The sequence below is a fragment of the Tenrec ecaudatus genome, chromosome 11 (genome assembly GCF_050624435.1).
Source record: "Tenrec ecaudatus isolate mTenEca1 chromosome 11, mTenEca1.hap1, whole genome shotgun sequence".
NCBI classification, from domain to species: domain Eukaryota; kingdom Metazoa; phylum Chordata; class Mammalia; order Afrosoricida; family Tenrecidae; genus Tenrec; species Tenrec ecaudatus.
This window is the reverse complement of record NC_134540.1, coordinates 62,380,617-62,398,564: the sequence shown is the minus strand read 5'-3', so window position 1 is coordinate 62,398,564 and position 17,948 is coordinate 62,380,617.

Below are 17,948 nucleotides of genomic sequence, written 5' to 3'. Positions count from 1 at the left end.
TCTTGGACTTCGCCCTTTACTGCTCCTGATTTATTAGCCATTTGCTGTCTCCTGAAGTGGCTGAATGTCGACCACACTTTTTGGTACACTGACTTGGTGAATTTTTTACTTCTTCATTTGATGCTTTTTGCTTCACTCAGTGAGAGAAAGATGGGTTTTTCTACTCCTATAAAGACTTACAGACTTGACAATCCACTGGGCAGTTCTACTCTGTACTATGAGGTCACACTGATTCGGAATCCACTCAATGGCAGTGAGGGAGTAAGGGAGGGTGTACCATTCAATTGTTTGCCTGTAGGAGTTCTCCAATATCACAAAATTGAAACTTGAATTTTTTCTTTAGTTCTTTCAGCTTGAAAAATGCCTACTATGTTCTTCTTTGGGTTTTCTAACTTCAAATATTTGCACATTTTATTAATATACATTTATGATGTCTCACATCAAGCCCCAACAGTATGAAAAAGTGATAGACTAACGGTGGTGAAACAGATATATGTATCTGTGCATGTTCATAGCAGGGCTATGCTCAATAGCCAAAAGATAGAAACAACTCAACATTTCAAAAACTAGTGCAGGAACAAACAAAATGTGGTGTATTCCAACAGAGAAATACTATTAAGGAACAAAAAAGGAAATATTTATATAAAAACACAACATGAATGAATCTTAAAAGCTAACATAAGTGTCCGGAACCAGTCCCAAAGGACCACATATTCTTAATTCCATTTTTGCAAATGACCAGTATGTAGAGATAGAAAGCAGATTAGTAATTGCCTAAATCTGAGATAGTGTTGGTGGTGGAGTGGGTCACATGCTGGGCTGCTAATCACAAAGTCAGCAGTTTGAAACTACCAGCTACTTCATATGAGAGGATGAGACCTTCTACTCCTGCAAAGAGTTCTTCCCGATCATACAGGGTCTCCATCAGTTGGAATGAACTTGATGGCAGTGAGTTTGAGTTGTTTTGGAAGTACCGTATATACTCGAGTCTAAGCTGACCCGAATATCAGCTGAGGCTCCTAATTTTACCACAAAAACTGCATTAAAAACATGCTGAAAAACTCGGCTTATACACGAGCATATATGGTACATAAGGTTGAGATGGTATTCAGGAAAATGGCAAGTACTTGCTGATAGTTATGGAATTTCATTTTTTTAATGCCAAAAACATTTTGAAGTTGATCCTGGTGATGAATATACCTCTTTGTGTCTATACTCAAAACCACTGAATATATATTTAAAAGGCCATGCAAATACTATTTCAGTAAAGATGTTAAAAAGAATAAAGATGTTAAACAAAGTTGTAAAATAATCAATAGTTTACAAAGGTTTTCCTAATATGCTGTACCATGCCTTCCTCAGTCGGTCAGAGGAGGATATGCTGTGGATGATGGGCTCCCTCACGGTGATGAGAGAGGCTTGAGGGTTAGTGTCTTGCTTCCCTGGCAAGTACATCACCTACACTTGAGGAACTTCTGTTGATCTTTCTGTTTTCTCCTTACCCCACACTATTTAAAACTCCTGTTGTTGTTGACTTCTCTTTTTGGAAATCTTCTGTTTAGCTATTCAATTTTTATTTGCATTGTCTTCATCAGGACCATTTTACTCTTTAATTCATGAATTCACCTATTCATTATAAAAATTGAAGACCACTCCCTATGCTCTTGGTAGAAAATTTGAACTATTTCTAATGAAATACTTTCAAAATTCTACGTGAAAATCTTCTAATTGGTGTGGCGCCAGGCTCCGCGTGTGTTGGGCTAAGACAATTAACCTGATGAGGTCTTGTCTGAGTGCATGTATTTCATTTCATGGCTTCTTTTTCAAAGTTTCACCTCAAGGATCTTCTGCCTGAGCTAGTTGCCTGACAATCTCTAATACTCAAAAACATGTTACTTCAACACGTTGTTTTCCCTTTATGATCCCTCCTTCCTTCTTACTAATTTGTATTTTTTCTTTCACTTTTAAAGTAAGTATTTAAAGAATGAATGAATACATGCACAAATGAATGTCTGACACAGGAATTTTAAGAGATGGAATGGCAGATCCAACTTTCTAATTTAGGAACTTATCTCTAGTAGCAGAAGGAGTATGCACAGGATAGAGATGCCACTGGGTGGTAGGACATCATTTCATGAACTCGTTTGCTTTTCCTAGATAGTTATTCTTGTCTATTTTGATGATGGAAGGTCTTTCAAGATATTGAGGTGGCATTCAGATAATCAAAAATCCAATTCAATTTCTTGTGGTTTTATTTCTAAGAGTATTAGCCTAGAAATTGGCAGTAAGCCATCTACTCCCAGACCATACTAGATTCATTCATTCATTCAGCAAACACTAGCATAGTGCATACTCTGTCTGATATTATAAAACTGGGTCGGCAGCAGCAAACAACATAGACATACTTTTAGATATCACAGTTTAGTGACAGACCGTAAGTAAGAAAGCATAATTAAATATGGAATCGTGGATACATGAATAACCTATACTTATGCAGACTGGAATGGAATGTCTGGAAACAGGAGTGATGGCAAAATGAAATTAGTGAGATTAGAAATGGAAGAATATTTGGAATAGAATAGTATAGATGTAGGAATGGATGGGCAATGGAAAGATAATAAATCTTAAATGCCAAATTAAGCCAGTGATGCATGGAATGATGTTGTTGGTGTTGTTAATGTTTAATCCCTGTACTTTCCTAAATCATATGTGGCCAGCGCAAGGCAGTCAGTCTTCAGTAGTCATAGGGCTTTCAGTGGGCAAGGCAGTGCTAGAGCCACTCTTGTTTTCCCATCTCTAAACATGTCATTAGAGATCCACTTGCTAATGCACATTCTTAGCCTATCTGCACACACCCTTCTGTTTCCTCCTTACTCCTCATGGAAGATCCTAGATCCTATTGTGTAGGAAACTCAGGAAACCCTTGCTGTATTTGTTCAGAAGATATTGTTATATTGTTAGGGGTCATTCAGTCAGCTTTGACATATAGGGGCCCTATGCACAATAGAACAGAATATGGCCAAGCCCTGTACCATACTTACAATTGTCCCTGCATCTGAGATCAGTGTTGCACCTGCTGTCAATCTATCTTGTTGAGAGATCTTGCTCTCTTTTTACAGATCTTCTCCCCTACCAAGATACTCTTCTCTAGAGAAGATCTGCTTTCTTCTGATAAAGGCGCAGAGTCTTGCCATTCTTACTTCTCAGGACCAATTTGGCAGTACTTCATCCAAGAAACAACTGCTCACTTGTCTTGCAGCCCAAGGCAGATTTAATACTACTCTCCAGGGACTGTCCCTTCTGATGACATGTCCCTACTGACAGCGCGAAGTGATGTCTTGCCATACGCCCTTCGAAGGAGAATTCTGGTTGCACTTTTTATTTATTTGTTTGGCAGGCCATGGTAGAGTCCATATTTCTCACCAATGGCAGAATTCAGATGCATGAGCTCTACAGTCCCTCCCCCCATACCCCCTAATGCTCAGCTTTCACATGCACGGGAGGAAAAAGAAAAAACTATGGTTTGAGTCGGGGACATCTTAGTCTTCCAAGTGAGATATTTGCTTTTTAACACATTGAAGAAGCCTTGCAGTATATTTACCCACATATAATTCATACATTGAATTCTTAATTCCTGTTTGTGTGGTCATTGATTGTCGATCTAAGGAAAAAGAAAATCCTTTACCACTCCAATCTTCTCTGTTTATCATGAGATTGCTTATTGATCCCGTTGTAAAGATTTTTGTTTTCTTTGTGTTTAAGTGTAATTCATGCCACTAAAAGATATAGTTTTATCATTTTTATTTTTAAATTTAATTTTATTCTTTTTCTTTATATTGCGAGCTCTTACAGGCATTATAACAATCCACAAGTCAATTAGATCAAGTATAATTGTACCGTTGCTGCCATCATTTTCAAAACATTTTCTTTCTTCTTGAACTCTTTGAGATCAGCTCCCCTTTATCCTCTCCCTCCCCCACCCGACCCCCCCAGGTGCCCTTTATATATATATATATATATATATATGCCGCATCTTAAACCGTCCACCTACAATTCTGTTGTCTGTTCCCTAGTCTTTGATCCTTGTCAGTAGCAAGTGCTTCAATTTTTCTTCGCCTTCAGCAAGCAAGATTGTGTCATCTGCACATCACAGGTTGATAATCAGCTTTCTTCTGAACCCCGTGGTCTTTTTCTTTTTCATATAGTCTGGCTTCTACATGGAAGTGTGGTGCAACACACAGTTTAGATCTGGAGAAATGAATTTGTCATGTAACTCTAAAACAACACTAAATAATATGACCTATCCACACTCCCAGACTTTCCAACTACAAGTCATTAGAACAACGTACTCCGAAGGACTGATTTGACCACTATTGCATTGACCTGTTTGGCTGGCACAGAGAAGAATAAATTGGAGACATCTGCTGAGATATCATTCTATACTTTCAGAGATTGCCTCATGCTGCTCTTGCCTCATGCTGCTGTCTTATGACCTTGATTAGACCCTGAGAGGTGACAATTTTCCCACTGTGCTCAGTCACAGTTCCCCAGCGCCATGTCTGCACCCCCATTTGGCCTATAGTTGAGCATGTTAAAGCCATATTGTTCTCCCTATGGCCAAGAATGTATATATTTCTGGAACTTCCCTGAGAGAGCTGTCAGTGGCTGCTTGTTTACAAATAGATCATTAGGCCCTCTTCCCAGGTACCTATGGTGGACTTGAACTTCAGCCTTTCGGTTTCCACTGTATCAACTGTTTGTAACACTAGGAGCACTGATATAATGACAATATCTGTCAGTTTGCCTTGCTTCCATTGTTCCAGTTCTCAAAAGGATTCCTATGGTATTTCCTTTGCCTGAGTCCTTAAACTTGGATGGCAACTGTTGCTAGTCTTGGGTCCTGGAAGGCTCCCTTTAGATTTTTTTCAATCCTTCCCACAATTTGACAAATAGTTTCATTATTGTAAAAATCACTTCAAATAGACCCTAGTGGAGTGAGCTCACACAGAGTTACTCTCTGCATCCTGGCTAATGTCTGGAAAATTCTAGATTATATACCTGTGCTTGTAGCTGTCTCCCTCTCAGAGACCGTGGCTCCTCAAGCATTGGCATCATCTACCTTAACAGTGATAGCATTTCTGGCATTCTGTCTGATAGGAGATGAACATAAATGGATACACTCGGATGAAGCCTTTTTCACAGTCTGAAGGTTCTTGATTGAGTTCATCTTCTTGCATCCCCGGCCGTAACAGGCAGGGTTTTAATGAGACATGACAGTGGATATCATCTAAATTAAATATTGCACCCCATTATATTTATAGAGTGCTGGTGCCCATGTCATGGCATTGGGTCTTCACCACAATCTTATAAGAGAGTGGAAAAGCAAGATATTATTTTAGAGCATGAAAGAGAATACAGACCCAGAGAATTAATTAAGTAAGTTGGTCAAGGTTATAACCTTGAATTAACTAATTATAATACCATGGGCATTTGCGCATCAAGAGAGCTCCATAAATAAAAGCATTTCAGCCCGCAGCACATACAGTCCTAGAGGGGTCCTTGTTGTGCAAGCAGCCGGTGGGCTTAACCACCAACTGAACGGTTGGAGAACTGAATTCACATGAGAAAAAAAAGAACTCAATCTCCTCCCCTCAAGTCAACCATTGGAAGCCTATGAAGCATGGTTCTACACTGACACACATGGTATCACTATGAGCCAGGATCATGGATACCTGATTTTAAAATTAGTCACTGATTTGGGGAGGCAAAAAGAACTACCTCGGTAGGAAGCTGTTAATGCTACTGCACCCCTTCCTATCCCTTCACTCCACACTCGGTCTTTGTTCCTGTACCAGGTCCCTGGATGCAGTGGGGAAGGACACCGACAAGACTTTGCCCATGGCTTTATGGGGGAAATAGACATCGTTCAAATAAGTACAGCTGAACTTCAATTACAACTTGGGAGCCTGTGGGAACGGCATAGGAGCATATGAAAAGAGTGCATCAAGGTACTTTGATGCACAGAGCAGGGGTTCGGGTTAGTAAGGAAGCTGCGCCGGGGAATGACGCCTTACATCGAGAACTGAAAACTCAGTGCTGTCACTAAGCAAAGGGGCTGGGGATTGGTGTAAAGAACACTTTAGGCAGTGGGACCACCTCACTGATGGCAACTGAGCTGATTAGTGGAGGTGAGGAAATGAAACAAGCCTCCTGAGGCTGGAGGTCACTGAGGGCAGGAAAGAGTTCTTCTTGGCTCGGTTGACACCCCCTTCCCGCCAAGTATGGAGTGAAATGGGACTGGTCATTCTCATTTCAGCCTAGAGTGCATGCCAGTAAGACATGTGACACAATGCTCGGGGGGGAAGCCAAAATTTCAAATTCTTAATTACAAGGACATTAGCTGTGATTATGGAGTTGATCCTTTGGGTGTTTAGAAATAAGATCAAGGGGGTACACTGAAAACGCTGGAAGATTAGTTATGGCTGAATGCATTTTTCATAACTAATTTTAATAAACAGAGTGGAACTAGCATTGTAAATGAAAAGGTTGTGGTGTTATATCAAGGATCAATTGCATGGTAATGAGGGGAGTTTTATGATCTGAGAAATGGATGCGACATGACGTTGCCTATGTGACCCAAAGAGGAACGGAGATTCGCCGCTGACAGTTAGGGTCCCTAAAGAGATGGACCCTGAAGAATGCAGTGAAAGAGCTATTTATAGAAGTGTTTACAGGGGACCTACAAGGAGTGGGAAGACAGAGAAGTGTTTAGGGACCAGTGGGAAAGTGGCGCTACTCACAGACCCTAGGGGTCGGGGGTTGTTGGAGGAATCCAGGGAGAACTGTAGCTATTCCTACAGAGCTATGGATTTAAGTATATGCAACTGCTGCCCAGAGTCAGCGTATTTGGAGGGAGTCAGAATATTAAACACTGGCTAAATAGGCAGGGTAATGACCCCAGGGCAGCGTATACACGTATGCGTGAAGCCCTTGCTCAGCAGTCACCTCCTGATTTTCAGCCAGGTTAGCTATTCCTGCTCTGTGAACATCAAAGGGATTACATTGTTTATCAATTTAGACAATGCCTAATGCATATACCTCTACTGAAGAGCTGGTTATGAAGGTGATTTTACAAGTCATTTTATAAAATTTCTACAAAATTTGAAATTTCTACAAACTCGTAGAAACTTTATTAAAACAAAAGCAACAAAAAAGAAATAGGAAGTTATTGTTACAACATATCCTCTACATGGATCTTTTGGAGGGTATGTTTACATGCTGCTAACTTCCCTGGTGGTATGGTGGTTCTAGATTGGGCTGATAACTGCAAGGTCAGCAGTTTGAAACCACTAGCTGCTGTGTAAGAGAAATAATTTCTACTCCTCTAATGAGGTACAGCCACGGAAGTGCAGGGCAGGTCTACGTTGTGCTGGAGGATCACTGTGATTTGGCAGTGACTCCAGGACAGTGAATTCAGGGTCAGAGCTTCTAGCATTCCATGGTGAAATCTGTGCTCTTCAATTGACACTGTTCCTAAATGGAGCATTGACATCCTCAACGGACTCAAAATTGTATTCCTTTTTCCATGTTCTTTTAGTTTGGAGAATAAAATAAGTTTTACGGGTCAATATCAGGGATGCAGGGTAGCTGAGATGAGAACCGGGAAATTCTCATTGACAATAAATTGTCATGATGGGAAAAAAAAAATTCCCCCCCTAAGCAACTTTCCTAGTCTTTTTCTCACCAACGCACTTTTCCATTTTCTTAAAACATCTTCCGAATTGATCCCTATGTGAATTCTGTGCTCCTTGGATGAAATCTATCAATAACTCATATGGATTCTCAGAAAATGGTCACCATTACCTTGCGAGCTGATTTCTCTGCCTTGAATTTAACTGGCTCAGCAGATCCCATTGGGAGCCTTTGTTTTAACCGGACCTTTTTAAAAAGTGACCCCCTAACAAGACAAAGACATGCCCATCCCCAGGAGAACTTGTTTGCAGCCATCCTCTGATCACAGAGATGTACTTAGGCATGCTCTGTTTGGTATGAACCCAGGTGTTTATGAACTGCAGACCTAATAGCCATCCTTGTTGTAGTCACTTGTATGTATCTATGTATGGGACTCTATTTAACTCAGGTGACCATTTCCAGTCTATCAATTTTTCAATATACCTTTAATCTTTCAGGCAGTTTTCTTTGTAGCACAAAAGCCAGACGATGCTGTTATATTCAAAATCCTGCAAGGCATCCCTGAAGCAAGACCAGGGAGGTCCTCCTTCCGGTCTGGTCCTGCTTTCAAACTTTACATACAATTTCCTCCCATTCTTGTCTCTTTTCCATGTCTTTAGCTCATGGAGTCTCTCTTTATACCTTAAATATGTGGAATCTTTCTAAATTTTACAACTCTAAACCTTCACAAATGTGGTGCCTACTTCCTAACCTACATTTTATGGGTTTTGCCTGACAAACTCCTTTCACGATTCAGTTCAAATGCCACCTCCTTTGTGACATTCCAAATCCCTTCTGTCAAAATAAAAATCACATTAAGCCAGTAACATAAATGGATGGAAGTTCCTTTAATATACAATTTTCAAACCTGGGCAATGAGATTGAAATATTGTGCTGAAGTGAATTCTGACTCAGGGAGAGTTTATAGGGCAGAGTAGGACTGCCCCATTCAGCAGACTCCCACATCTTTCTTCTCTGCAATGGGTTCAATGGATTCAAACTGCTGACCTTTTGGGTCACAGCTGAGTTGTAACCAGTGCCCCACCAGAACTCCATAGATTTGGACTGGGGACTCTGCAATGTTCCAGAGAGGAAAGAGCTTCCAAAGGTTCTGATGCTTGTTTTGTGAACATCGCTGGGGAAAGGACCGGAATAGTGCGGACGCAGCAGTGGTGCTCAGGGAGGAATCCGCAAAGCATTGTTTTGAAGAACAATGCAACTAGGACATTACAAACTTATCCTAAAACATAGCTCTAGTCTGACCGTGAAGTCACTTTTCTTGACATGGACTGCACTTGGTCATTCTTCAAAAACAAAACAAAACAAAAACCACAATGCCAAGGCACAATAGTCTTTACAAATGAGCTACCCTATTGCTTGACTTAAAGATAACTTTTAGTTGGTCAGTGTTTTCAAGGCTCGATATTAAGAAATAATTTCAGGTGACAGTATGCAGGGGTGGTCACCAAGCAACCTCCGTGCAACCAAGAACAGGGAGTGACGGACTCGCTCCTGTCTACTCTGGAGTACTTTGTCCAAGTACGATTATTGTATCAAGTAGGATTTAATTGATTATTTGTTTCACCCAGCATCCTCTTATCTTTGTCTGGAGGCTTACAATTCTTATTTTGCAACCATCAGTGCTATTGAAGATGAAGACATGGTTATTTTAGTGAACAGACAGATTGATTAATAAGCAAGCAATTAAATTCACACCGAAGAGTACATTAGTCCAGCTTCACTGTAGAAATTGGGGATTTAGTTGGGGAGTTGAGGATCAAGGGGAAAGAACGAGGAGACAGCAATTGTCAGACCTTGAACATTTTAGGGTAGTATTGGTTGGCTTGTGAGTTGCCAATACTCCGCATCTAGGGATTGTGGAAGATGTACCTCTGGGGCTGGAGCGAATGGCAGAGGAGGAACCCAGAATGCCTGTGTTTTGAGCACTTCAGTGCTACTTAGACACTTTGCCCTAACTATGTAAACACTTCAGGGTCCCTAGTGGCACGCTCAGGTAAATGTTAGACTGCTAACAGCGAGGCTGACCATTCAAACCCATCAGGTGCTCTGAGAACGAAAGGAGTGGCTACCTGTTCCTGGAAGATCTGCAGCCGTGTGCTCAGCCTTCCTACTGCCACGACCCTTTCATACAGTTAGTTCCTCATGTTGTGGTGACCCCCAACCATAACATTATTGTCGTTGCATTTTTGTAGTAACAAAAATAAATTATGAATTGGGTGACCCCTGTGAAAAGATTCATGTCCCCAAAGGGGTCTTGACCCACAGGTTGAGAACTGCTGATGTACAGCCTTAGAAAGACTATCAACCAGAATCAATTAAATGACAGTGGATGGCAGTTGGATGTATCATTTCTACCCTTATTTAATACTTTTCTTTAAACTATCTCACTTAAAAAAATGAAACAGTAATTAACAATGATTGCTACCATTATATTTGTGCTATAAATAGAAAGTAATGGTAAACAGTGAATATAGAGAAACAGAACCTTATTACTGATTTCAAGCTGGACACTGCTGCCTGTTGAAATATTGAAACGGAACAATCTAAGCACTTTAATCTAACAAAGATAATTTGTCATGTCTTCTAAAAAAGCTGACAGCCATCGAGCTAATTCTGATTCATCGTGACCCTATAGGACATAGAATTGCCCCTCTGGGTTTCTAAGACTATAAATCTTTATGGGAGTTGTCTCCTTTTTCTCTTGTGGAGCAACTGGTAGTTCCTAACTACTGATCTTGATGTTAGTAGCTCAATGCATAACCCGCTAAGCTAGCAGGGCTCCTATGTCAAATCTTAAGAGCAGTTAAGTACACATTTGCATGCGCCAAACTGATGTTTCCCTGTGCAAACAGTCAGAAGAATTGAATGTAAATTGAGGATGGGAGGGCAATAGGAGTCTGTGCTGTTCAATGCCTTGTCTGCCTGCCACTGGAAGCAACCAGCAGGCCTCTACACTCTGGAGAACACTGCTCCTGGGTGGTCACTGCCCTTTTCAGAGCCCTGAACTGAAGCCAACAGAGAATACTTTTAATGCACTTGCCTGGAAACCTCATCACCACTGATGACATCGTTTCTATGTAAAGATATATTCCACAGACCCCAGAAGCACTTTCCTAATGATCTTTTTGGAAAGGAGGACATCAGAAGATACAATTTGGGTCATAACTCTCGGATATTGAGCCACTCCTTTGTCTTCCATTTGGCTAAATTTTCCTTAACTATGAAAAGAGGATAATAAAAGCCATCTAATTGTATCCATACTAAAGACCAGCTGCTGAAAGGGGGAATTGAATCACTCTGCCACCAGACACCTACAGGTTGGAAGCCTGCACCCCAGACCGCTGAGGATCCTGAAGGAGAAGACATCGTGCTTGGTAAAGTAGAGAGGTGTGGAGAGAAGGACACTCTGGAACAAGATGGACCGAGACAATGGCTGCAGCAAAGAGCTGAATTTAAGAAGAATCGGGACGAGGGCCGAGGCCCAGGCAGTGTCCCTTCTGTTGTACACAGGGACGTGGATGAGTCAGAATTGACTCGAAGACACCTATCAGCAATTGTACCCATACGACCTAATTAGCAGATGTCTCAAAATGTAGTATGTCTTTTGTGTATGGCTGTAGGTGGGTGGCATACAAGATATATTATAAGCGAGTTTTGGATTATATCTGGTTTTATGTGAATTCCTGGAAGTTCTATACAGAGTTTTCCTATTTATCTGATCATTGCACCCTTCTAAATGTGTATAGTTAAGTACAGCACTCATTTTCCAGATGTGAAAGTGCTAAATAGTTTACTACATTTACCCCAGGTAAGTTTTTAAAAGAATAAAAACCCTGTAATTATACTGCGTGTTAGTCTGGGTACTTTAGAGACACAAATCCACAGAAACTCATGTATAAAAGCGAATTTTATATAAAGGTTAAGCGCACATCAAGAAAACACTCCAACCCAGTGCTGCCCAAGTCCACAAGTCCAACATTAACCCCTATGTCCAACACCAATCCACAAAGTCCTCCTTCATCTCACAAAACACATACTATGACACCGACTGCTGTACGAAAGCCGAGTCAGTGAGCATGTAAGCATCTCAGCCCTGGCAGGGGTCTCCACATGGCTGCTCCAGCACCCAGGGCTGCATTGGGGTAGGTCCATGTGGCTTCTCCTTGGGGATGTCTTGCAGGAAGTGAGCCTTGCCAGCTGAAGCAGGAAGCTGGCTAAGGCAGCTGCACCCTGGTGTGACCATCACAAAGCAAGAGACTGGAGAACTAGAAAGGTGAGCTTCACCGAGCCATTTATCCCTCCACCCTTCAATTAACCCCACATGTGTTTATCAGCCAGGTTGGCACAATAAACTTTAGCTACCTCATACTTCTAGTCCCTTTTGTACCCAGCCTGGAGTCCCTGGTGATACAACTTATTATGCTAGGCTCCAACCAAAAGACTGGAGATTTGAGTTAATCCTCACATGATTCAAGAGAAAGGCCAAGTTACAGACTTCTGAAAAATCAGTATTTTAATCCTCTGTAGGATACAGTTCTACGCTGCAGAACTAAGGTTGCCCTGAGACAGAGTGGACTGGATGGCAACTAATTGGTTTTGGAACCTAGTCTTAACACATTTTCTCCCTTTCTTGCCAGGATAGTTTGGAGTCATTTTCTTTTTACATATCAAGTCCTAGTCATTTAGTCTTCAAATTAAAAAAATAGTTTTATTGACATAACCTACACATCATACCATCCAACGGTTTCGGCATATTGAAAGGCTGTACAATCATTACTGCAATCCATTTCAGAACCATTTCCTCTTTCTTGAACTCATCATGAGCTCCCCACTCCCTCCATATACCTTCCTCCATAACCCTAAGAAACTATGAAGCCAGTTATTGTCTCGATACATTTGCCTATCTTGGATTTCATATAAAAATACACAGAAACAAAAACTAACAGCGGTAATTGAATAAGATAGAGAAAAATATCAATGAAAAAGAAAATAGAAATATTGCAAACTGGAACAAATTTAAACTGGTCCAAAAGGGTGAAGCTGTCAAAGATTGTGTCTTGTTTGGACTCCCCCTCGGTAATCATGGGAGCAGCAGTCGAGACCAAATGCCATAGGTAGACCTGCTTCCCAAGATAACGTCAGAGAATTGAAAGGCAAGGGTGAGGAGTGGGGCACCGTGGACACCAGCCATGGCACTTTCAGTTGCTTCATATGCATGTAAAAGTTGGACATCAAATAAAGCAGACCGAGAAAGCATGGCTGCATTTGAATTGTGGTGATAGAGATGGATATTGAAATCACCGTGGAAGGCTATAAAGGGCACACCTGTTGCTCTTAGAAGATGTACATCTAGAGCTGTCCATCGAGACAAGGATGGAAAGACTTTGTCGTACACAATGGGGACATGCTGTCAGGAGTGGGTAGTGGCTGGAGAAGGGCTCTAGGTTTGGTAAAGTAGAGGGGCACTGAAAAGGGGGAAGGCCCTCAATGTGGATGGACACGGTAGCTGCAATAATGGACGCAAGCATGGGAATCGTTGTGAGGATGGCATTGTTTCGCTGTGTTGTGTGTAGCGTCACCAGAGCTCAGAACGGACTCAATGGCATCTGAAAACACAATAACAAACCTCAGTTTGCACAAATGTGAAAGAAAAGGATGCTACTCATACTTTCAGACCTTCAGAAACATTGTGGCACTTAAAACATGTGTTAAATGGCCAGTCTATAGCCAAAGGAGACCTGACGACATAATGATTGAGCACTAACTGAAAGGTCCGTGGTTTGAATCCACCCAGTTGGCTCCATAGGAGAGAAGACCTTGCGATCCACTCCTGTCAAGATTACGGGCTGTCCCCTAGGAAACCCTGTGGGACCGTTCGACGATGTCCTATAGGGTGGCTTTGAATCAAAAACCAACTGGATGCACAAGCTGCATGAATGACACTAATGAGCGGGGCTGCTCAACTCCGGGTAAGCAGGTGGAAGCTGCAGGGGCTCTATGGGAGAAAGAGGAGGTTTTCTACTCCAGTAAAGAGTTATAATCTCAGAAAATCCAGTCCATTCTGCTTTATTCTATATGGAGGCAAAACTGGTAGTGAAGTTTTTGCTTATTATTATGAATTGGGTTGCTAACTGCCGGGTCAGCAATTCAAATCCACCAGTCACTAAGAGGAATCAAAATAAGGCTTTGTGGTCCCATAAGGATTTCCAGCCTCAGAAACTCAAAGGGGCAGTTCTTCTTTGTCCTGTGAATGAAAGGAGTCACAATGAGTCACAATCTATTCAATGGCTGTGATTTAAAAAAATTGTTATTAATGACTATAAATGAGAGGTTTTTAAAGATTGAGTCAAGGTCCTCCAAACAGTTATATTTTACTTCTTCAAATTCAGAATGTCATACCTTATAACCATCACACACAGCAATTGGTTTATTTTTAATGTGGTAGAATTAAGGCCACAACCTTTTATTAAACTCCTTACAGAAAGCCTCTGGGAAGTACAGCCTCTCTCCAGGACAGTTTGATAAAACAGTTTTCTGTAATTAGTTTTCCCAGGGGAAAAATGAATAAAGGGATCTCATCAGGTGTTAGTGCTCAGTAGCTTCTCCAGCTGATTGAAATTCTATTATTTATTTTGTACATCTGGATGGCAAGTGGAAGCCTGTTTAGCATCAGTTTCTCCAGGCTGTCTTCAAATAGGTTTAATAAGAGGATTAGGAGTTTAAATAGGTTTCCAACTGTTAAAAGTAGCGTTCTCATTTTTCATGTTGACATTCTCCAAACCAATTTGTCTTCTTGACCTTCTGGCTCACAGCTACCTTTAGCATCACTTCTGCCCACTCTCCACATCCCACGAGGAAGAAAAGACTGCACACCCCTCTGTGATCTCTAACACACTGACCACTTGGCACTTGTTAAGCGCCTACTACGTGCCCACAAGGACAACAGATGTGAGTGCTGTCACATGCACAGAACTAAGGCAGGCACTAAGTGGGATTCAACGATGTATGTTCTCATGTTGCTGAGATAAAGCAAGAAGACTTCCATGCGAACTATTACACTTGCACTTCCCTGTAAGAAATGAAGTTTGAGAATTGTGGGTTATGTAATAGAGACATGAATATATTAATTCAGGAAAAAAATAAATTTCAAGAACTGGAAATGTGTTTCTCAACACTGGTTACCCACTAGAATCATTCAACCTATGCCACTGGGTCTATTCTGATTCATAGTGCCCCATTTAGGGTTTTTGAATTTTAAATTATTTATGGAAATAACATCATCTTTCTCTATCAGAGAAACTACAGGTATGACCCATCAGTCATAAGGTCTGCAGTACAAAGCTTACCTGACAGTCCCACCAAATCTCCTTAGCATCCCGAATTCAGGAAACTCTTAAAACTCCCAAGGTCCAGGTTATATGCTAAAACAATTAAATTGGAATTTCTTCACAGGCTGACAGATTCCAAGTCTATGGGTCGGGTCATATGTTAGACTAAAGGCTTCTCTTGATTCACTTAGTTGCAGGGACTGATGATCCCATGATTAGCAGATCCAATGGCAGGCTTCTCCCTGCAGAGGTAAATGAGTCCAAGGTAGGCAGGTGAGATGGCACCCAGAGAGCAGAAGGTGAGCTAAATGCAAGCTCCAGATCCAGCAAAAAGATGCAACTAGAATACACACCCAAGTAAACGTCCCTTCAATCAATTGTCTCAGTGATACTATCTGAGTAAGGAGTTACAGCTCACCATCCAACCCTAATGTGGCTTCCGATTGAAGGAATGCTTGTTAACAGTCTGAAATACAGGCCACACAACCTCACTTGCTGAAAGTGAGGACTTGAAACACTTGCTAATGAAGCTCAAGGATTACAACTTTTAGTATGATTTATCACTCTATAAAGAAAACACAAATCCTCACAACTGGACCAATAGGTAACACTATGATACATGGAGGAAAATTTGAAGTAACTGAAAATTTACTCTTGCTTGGATCCACAATCAGTATCCATGGAAGAAACGATGAAAGATCAAGCAATGACTTGCATTGGGCACATATGTTGCACAGACCACTTCAGAGTACTGAAAAGCAGGGAGATTACTATGAGGACTCAGGTGCATCTGACCCAGGCCATGGTATTTTCACTGCATCTGTGAGTGAAAGTCGGACATTAAATAAGTAAGACCAAAGAAGACTCAGTGTGTTTGAATTATCGATGTTGTTGTTGTTAGATGCCATCTGGCTAGTTCTGAGCCATAGAGACCCTCTGCGCAGCAGAACCAAATGCTGCCCAGTCCTGTGTGGGACTCATAACTGTTCCTCTGCTTGAGCTCATTGTTGCTGCCACCGTGTCAATCCAGCTCATTGATGGCCTTCCTCTTATTCAACAACAACAACAACACTTAGCCAGAGCCATCAGACCTCAAAGGAAATCAAGGAAATGCAATTAGGCAAGGAGGAAATGAAACTCCAAGGACTCCACATAAAGATTGTTGGAAACAGTTGAGTGATTTGGTAAAGTACCAGGATACAAGATTAACAATCAGAAACCAACTTGGATTTCTGTATCCCAAAGAAGAGTGCTCTGAAAAAGACATCAAGAAAACAATAATATTTATAATAGCCAAACAAAAGGTAAAATACATAGGACTAATCCTAACCAAAGAACAAGGGTCCTTTATGAAGACAATGACAGGAGACCAGGTATGTGAAACCCAGGCTGGATGGAGCTGTAGAGGCAGCAAGTAGATTGAGGATTTCAGGGTGGGGGGTGAGTACAGTGGGGGTGATGCGATAAAGGGGAGACAGTCAAGGAATCTAGCAAGAAAAGAAAGGCTGGAAATTGCTTGTGGGAGCAATTGTAAAATTCTGCTTGATATGATTGAATTGTTGAATGATATACGTATTAACTTCCAATTAAAGACAAATTTAAAAAAAGAGAAAACTACAGCACACATGAAATCAAAAGTGACCTACACAAATGATGTCTTCAAAAGATACAGGGACTCCAGATGGAAACATATCCCTTGGTCATGAATAGGAAGGTTTAATATTGTGAAACTGCCAGTGTTATGTAAAGTTATCTATAAATACAACGTAAATCAATCCAAATCCCAACTTCATTCTTTAAAGGAATGGAAAAATCAGTTACCAACTTCGTATGGAGAGGGAAGAGTCCCAGGATGAGCAAAGAATTCTTCCAAAAGAAGAGCAAAGTCAAAGGCTTTCCACTGTCCAACCTCAAAACCTATTACACAGTCACTGTAGTAAAAACAACCTGGGAGATACATAGACCAGTGATAGATACATAAACCAATGGAACAGGATTGCAAACCCAGATATGAAAGCATCCACTTTCAGGAAACTGATTTTTGACAAAAGATAAATAAACATTAAATGGAAAAGAGACACCTTATTTAACAAATGGTGCTGGAAAAATTGGATCTACATCTGCAGAGGAATGAAACAAGATGCATACAATAACAGAATCTAGATGCATTAGAGTACCTAAATGTGATTCCCAGAGCTATAAGGATCATCAATGTGAAAATTGGGACAAACTTAAGGGCCTTATTGCACAGCATACACATACTAACATATATATTAAGAAACACAATCAGTGGAAGATAAAACAGGTGATTGAAACTTATTAAAAATTAAGACACTCATTATGTTAGACCGGGTTGATGAGAGAAACCAATCCATAGACACATGTGTATAAGAAAAAGTTTTACATAGAGAGTAATTGTATATTAAGAAAACATCCCCCCTCAGTCCAGATCAAGTCCATATGTCCAATATTAGGACATATGTCTGATACCAGTCTATAAATTCCTCTTCAGACTGATGAGCTCATGAAATGACACCAAATGCAGGAAGATCACAGGCTAGTGGATGGAAAATCTTGTGGATCCAATCGTGGTGGTGGAAGCATCTCATCACTGGTATGGGTCTCCACGGGGCTCCTCCAGTTCCAGTGCTTTGTCTGTAACAGCGTCATCAGGAATGTCTTGCAGCAAGTGTGTGTCCCACCTCCAGGGAGGAGGACAAGGGCTCCCTGAATCTTCAGGAGAAGGCCAAGCCCACACAGAGCTTCATTGACTTTAACCTGATTGACAGGCTAGACTGCGCCCCTTCACAAGTTGACAGATTATGTAACTGCCACACTCATGAACATAAAAAACTTCATCAAAAGACC